Genomic DNA, 6,129 nt, shown 5'->3' with positions numbered 1-6,129 from the left:
GAGTCCAGGTGTAAAATAAAGTAAAAGAGGGATAAAACTATATAAAACCAAACTGTCCCGCACTAAAACACTGGGAAAGCCGCATATGGATAAAGGCAACATCCTGATGAGAAAACCTCACACCATCTTCACGAATCGACTGAGACAAATTAAGCTGCCAATGAGGGCCTTTGCCGCCAGCCAGGCCACATCTGCACTTGTAAATCCGAGTTCTCTGCAAACCCTTCTAGTTGATGGACAGGTGAGACCGCGCGCCCCGAACACCATTCCTGTTATAATGACATCCTTGCCGGGGAAGCATTCGCGGAGGGGCTCGTACTTAGCAGCCTTTTCCAGTACCTTCTTTTCAAGACTGGCTACACTCCCGTCCCAGGCGACTGCAAGGTCAACAATCATGACCCGCTCTCCTTCTTGTAAGACAATATCGGGCTTTAACCTAGACCCCTGGGCGGTGTATACCCTCTCCTGGGCTATTTGGGCTTGTGGGTTGTACTTCCCGGCTAGACGAGCAACCTGATCACACAGGAAATTGTGACGCTCGACGCGCGGGCCGTGTACTCGTTCGCAGAATTGCAGGATGTGAGCTGGGTTTTCATCGGCCTCCTTGCAATGATGGCAGAGCCTTTCGCGGGGGTCACTGGCGTGTTTGTTGTAGAGCGCCCGACAGGGATAAATTCCTGTACGCAGCCGCAACCCCTTAATTCGGTCTCCATCCTTGAGAAGACGCGAATCGGAGTGAAGAACCGGTTAGAAAGTGAATCGTTATCGTGAGCAAAGTTTGACTTGTTCTTGTAGTCATTCTTGGCCAAGTGGAACCAGGTGGCGTGAGCGGTTTGCATAGCGCTGTTCAGGTCACGGGATGCCGTGATTCCCGTGGGAATGCCGATGTAGCCACAAAGTGTCTCCATATGATCGCCGAGGACGGTGTTGAAGATCACATCCACGAAAGGGTTACCAAGTCTCTGGAGCCGCGCCAAGGACTTGATTTGGACCTGGGTGGCGACAAATGCTAGCTGAATAACACCAAGTCCCCCCTTCTTTGTGGGCATCCATATATGCGAAGTCGGAAAAGATCCCGGGAGGTGCAACATGTCCTTAGCTTGGCGCATATTCACTTTGTCAGTCTTCTCGGCGTGTCCAATGACTCCCACAGAGTTGGCCAGTGTGTACAACTTCCTTTGGATCACCAGCTCCTTGAAGCAGCGAAGGCGCTGGAACGGTTTTAGAGCAGCCTTTCTTATGACCTCCATCACTTCTTCCGCCTTCTCATCCACCATAGATGGGCCTCTGTGAACGTGCAAACGCAGGCCAAGGTATTTAACGGGAGTGTCCCGCTTCACAGGGAGAATGGGTAAGCCAGCAACACGGACGGGGGCAACGTCGTAATCAAACCATCCACGATCGCTGGACCAAGTCCAACCGAAGTACTGAGTCTTCGTGGGGTTGATTTGGAGGTGGACATCTTCGAGGTATCTCTCCGTGATACCAATAAGTTCTTGTAGCGCTTCGTGATTGTCAGAAAGCAACAGGACATCGTCTGCGAAGGCCATAGCGGCCGCTGACGTACCATCGGCGTGAAAGCCGAGACCCGAATTATTGAGTTGATGTAGGAGGGGGTCACGTACACAGTTGAACAGGAAGGGCGACAACGGGTCGCCCTGCTTGATCCCCCTCCTAACGAGGATTTGTACGTCATCGGTGGCCCCACGCAGATGAAAGGTGGTTGTGCATCCATCGTAGATCTCACGCAGAGTATCCTGGTAATGGTCCGGAAGAGATCTGCCTCGGAGTGCTTCGAAGATTGCATGGTGGCTTACAAGGTCAAAAGCTTTCCTGAGATCCAGACTGGCAGCGTAAAGCGGTCTATGTCTCCTCTTCGCATATCTCATAATCCCCTGCAACAGCAGGAGATTGGAACCAGTGCTGCGGTCGGTTTGAAAACCGTTCTGGAAATCATGAAACGATCCCCCGGAGCTGAATCTTAACAGTAGAATCCTCGTAAAAAGGCGCAGCACCACCGAAGAAATCGTTATCGGCCTATACTCTGCAGGTGTCGTGGGATTGGCCTTCTTCGGTACAAATACCGTCTTAGACACCTTCAGTCCAGCAGGAATAGCGTTGTGTACCAGGAAGCTATTGAAAATGCAGCATAGAACTTCCAGCGGGATTAGCTTGAGGAAGCCGACAGTCACACCATCGGGCCCTGGAGCGGAGTGGATATTAGCAGAGGTCATACAATGCTGAACTTCGTCAGGAGAAATTGGGCTGATGGGCACCCGTAGTTGATCAGGTAATGGAGGTATTGTGAAAGAACACAATATATTCCCCCGCCGTTACACCATACTTTTTTTTAATTTTCTCTTCAGATGCAGGATCCGAATGTGGAGAAAAGCGTCGAATGAGTAGAATGGAGTTTATTTGGCTATAACTCTTCTTTCCCCAAATGGGGTGTATCGTCAGGCTCTGAGGCCATTTGGTTAGCCCTGCTGGGAAGACAGGGGACGGCGGTGTTGAGCCTTCTAACCTGTTCTTAATCCGCTCATCATGCCGTGAGTCGGATTGAGTCGGGGAGGGTAAGTTACATCGGCATCCGTCTCAGAACCCAACACCAAAGTGCATCTGGAAGCCCCTGCAGTAGGGGTAGCAAACCGTAACGCAGAGCTTGTATCGGTATCGTAGTCTTGGTGTTTCGCCAGGGTTCCCTCGGGCTATACCTTTTTGAAGAAACGGCTTAAGCAGATCAGGCTGCCGACTAGGACCTTTGCTGCCAACCAACCGATATCATTCTTGGTAAATCACAGATCTTTCAAGGTCTGTCTTGTACTTGCACAGGTGCCAGCTCTCGCACCAAAGCACAGACCGTGCACTTCAACATTCTTGCCGGGGAAGGAGGCTTTCAGGCATGAGTATTTTTGTACTTTCCCTTGGTTCACTTCCTTCAGGGTCGATGCGCTGGCGTCCCATGCAATGGCAACGTCCAAGATCTTAACGTCATCGCCCTTCTTGATGATTATGTCAGGTTTCAACCTGACTCCATCTTGAGAAGTTATCAGCTTCTCTTCTTCCACTTCCACCTCGGGATTGTACTTCTTGATCAGTCGGACGACCTGCTTTGCTATAAAGTTGTGTCTTTCCACCCTTGGTAAGTGGACCCTTTCACACTCTTGGAGTATGTGGAATGCTGTCTCCGGCTTCTCCTTGCAGAACCTGCATTCAATGGCTTTGGGATCAGTGGCATGTTTATTAGATAGGGCCCTGGTTGGGTATAAGTTGGTCCTTAGCCTGAGGGCTTGAATTCTGTCTCCATCGGCCATGTATCTGGAAAATAATGACGTCATGGTGAAACACACTAGGAATCGAACTTGGGTCCTGTAGGTTGTCAGACGAGCGTCTTAAGCCACTGGGCCACGGGCTCTACATAAACTAGCTGAAGGCTAAACTAGGCTCTAGAACACAATATGTTCCCCCGCCGTTACACCGTACTTTTTTAATTTTCTCTTGAGATGCAGGATCCGAATGTGGAGAAAAGCGTCGAATGAGTAGAATGGAGTTTATTTGGCTACCGAAAGAACACAATATATTCCCCCGCCGTTACACCATACTTTTTTAATTTTCTCTTGAGATGCAGGATCCGAACGTGGAGAAAAGCTTCGAATGAGTAGAATGGCGTTTATTTGGCTAAAACTCAAACTTTCCCGCAAAGACGGGTTAAAACAAGGGCAAGTCTGGCTCCCGGCGTCGGGAACTTGGCGCCCCCATCGCCCGGCAGCAGCCGCAGTAGCCCCCTCCTGCATTCACGGTTGGGTCGCCGCAGGAGGGAGACCCCCACGTATAGCTGTGCGTGGCTTTCCCGTGTCTGGGGAAAAGGGGATCCTGGCGGTTGAGTGGACCCGGAGGTTGTTTAGGACCCTTCAGGGCCCCTCCGGTAAAGCAACACACCGCTTCGGCCCCTGCTTCCCATAGACGGGTGGTCCTGGAAGGCCCGGCCAGAACTATTCAGCTAGTCGCCATCTCCTATTTTCCATACTTTGGCCTTTATCTCCTCCTCCCTCCTCTCTTTTCCTTACTCACCTTCTTTGGCGGCAAGGGTCAACCTTGGGCAGTTCTTTCATCTCTCGGTGAAGCTGCACTTGGGTATAGTGCAGGGGAAGTGTTAACGTGCAGACCGTGCGTTCCCCTGGTTGGGCTCGGTGGTGGGCGACACCCCACTGCACTGAATGACACACATTTCTTCATGGATACAGCCAACAGAAAAATACATGATCGGCCCTTGAAAAGGGGTCGCACCGATAGAGTGACTCTTGATTTTGTGCGTTTGAACCCTGAACCCTGGTTTCCGAAAGTACTGGTGATAAAATCTGAGAACGAATCCAGACCTCTTGCGAAACTATCGCCATTTCTGGTCGCAAAGGAACTTGAGAAGCTTCTAGGCAGGTCCTACAATGCTAAAAAGCTAAACACTGGGGATCTTCAGGTCGAAGTTCACACAAAACAACAGAGTGAAGCACTGCAAGTAATGAAACAGGTTGGAGAAATCAAAGTCATGGTCACAACACACCGTACCTTAAACATAGTGAAGGGAGTGATCTCCGAGGATGAACTCCTCTCGTGTTCTGAAGCGGAGATCGAGGAAGGACTAAGGGATGAAGGGGTTGTATGTGCAAAGCGCATTGTGATGAGAAGGGATGGTAAGGAAGTCCAAACAAAGCATGTAATACTCTCTTTTCAGTTACACAAACTCCCACACTCTAAATCAGGTAACGCATATGTAACGGTTAAGTACCGCTTGGCCAAGAGGTACATTTTTTAAAAAATGTACCTCTTAAAATTAAGAGGTACATGCGCCCTCACATGCGGTACATGTAACGGATAGCGCGCAGCGATTTAGGCCTACCCGTCGGGGTGGTTCCCCTCCTCCACGATATATTAACAGCCCCAGGAAGCTACGCTGCACGATAAATATAACAAACAAATACCTTTATTCGAAAATTATATCCATTTCAGGATTGATGCTTGTCCATCGCGAGCGTGCAGTCATGATGCACAAACGCCGAACACACGGGGCACAACGTATATGGATGAACGATGACCACTGCGTCTCTCCTTCACCACTGCAGCTGCTCTGTGGTCACGCTTCTTTATCTCTTCCACACCTTTGGATAGCTGTTCTTCCCCAACTTCCGTTTCTTCCGCAGAACGTAACACCAACCACAGTAGACGATTGACTCACCCATTTACGACATCGCTTGACGTAACCTAGGAGAAAATACAATGTAAAAAAAATCCAACAACCGAAATAGCTTGCCTGAAAAACATGCCTACTTGCTTGTGTAATCCAGGTGTAAAATGCACTCTCGGCTCCTCTAATTCACGCATCAACGTTCGTGCATGAAGCACAAAGTTCGTTGTCTCCGTCCCTCAGTCGTTGTGTCCAGCCTGCCGGTGATCAGGACCACTGGGAATCAGAGCGAAGATGAACGAAAATGCGTCGTGAAGACGAATAATTACTTCAGAGATATAATACGCACCTTAAATGACTTCAATCTTGAACGCGTCGAACGAATTTCTTCGAAGACCGAGCAGACTCGTCCTCGCTCCCCGACGTTTCAAAACAAACTGATTTGCAGCGGTTGCAAGAAACGAATTCTTCCCAAACATGCGATCCCTCACGGTCATGGGTTCTAGTTATTGCACTTCTTTGACAGAATGATAGTGCTCATCCATTACGGCACTGCTGCATAAGGGAATTTATAGACTGGTATTCGGAATCACACGAAATATTTTTGCAGCGCATGGATATCGTGAGAAGGCGTTCGTACTCATGCGCCGGAAACACGCGGTACACATGAGGTACAGCTGCTATAGATCGCGCTTAAAAGGTACCTAGCCGGTACGGATGGGTCTCGGAGCCCTTGTACCGTTTGAATTTCCCAGTGGTCGCGGACTGTACCTGCTGGTTGAGGACTGCACCTCATGTGTACCGCCTGGCCCAGGTGCGGGTCCTCTTTCATGCGGTACATATCGGGTGTCGGATTTAGAGTGCATCAGAGATCAAAGCTGGCTACATTAACTGTCGTGTATGACCATTCATTCCAAACCCCAGACGATGCTTTAAATGTCAACGTTTCG

General features: G+C 49.8%; 1 long non-coding RNA gene across 1 annotated transcript; it reads right to left on the bottom strand.

Moving 5' to 3' along the window:
* Positions 1–5,047: 5,047 nt before the first annotated feature.
* On the bottom strand, positions 5,048–5,921 carry LOC135372393 (uncharacterized). The gene is made up of 3 exons (XR_010415984.1): positions 5,529–5,921; positions 5,323–5,455; positions 5,048–5,256 (listed from the first exon to the last, which is right to left on the bottom strand). It is a non-coding gene; the product is annotated as an uncharacterized LOC135372393 (long non-coding RNA).
* Positions 5,922–6,129: the final 208 nt, after the last annotated feature.

Source organism: Ornithodoros turicata, unplaced genomic scaffold (genome assembly GCF_037126465.1).
Source record: "Ornithodoros turicata isolate Travis unplaced genomic scaffold, ASM3712646v1 Chromosome14, whole genome shotgun sequence".
Taxonomy (NCBI): domain Eukaryota; kingdom Metazoa; phylum Arthropoda; class Arachnida; order Ixodida; family Argasidae; genus Ornithodoros; species Ornithodoros turicata.
This window is presented reverse-complemented; position numbering and strand designations above follow the sequence as displayed.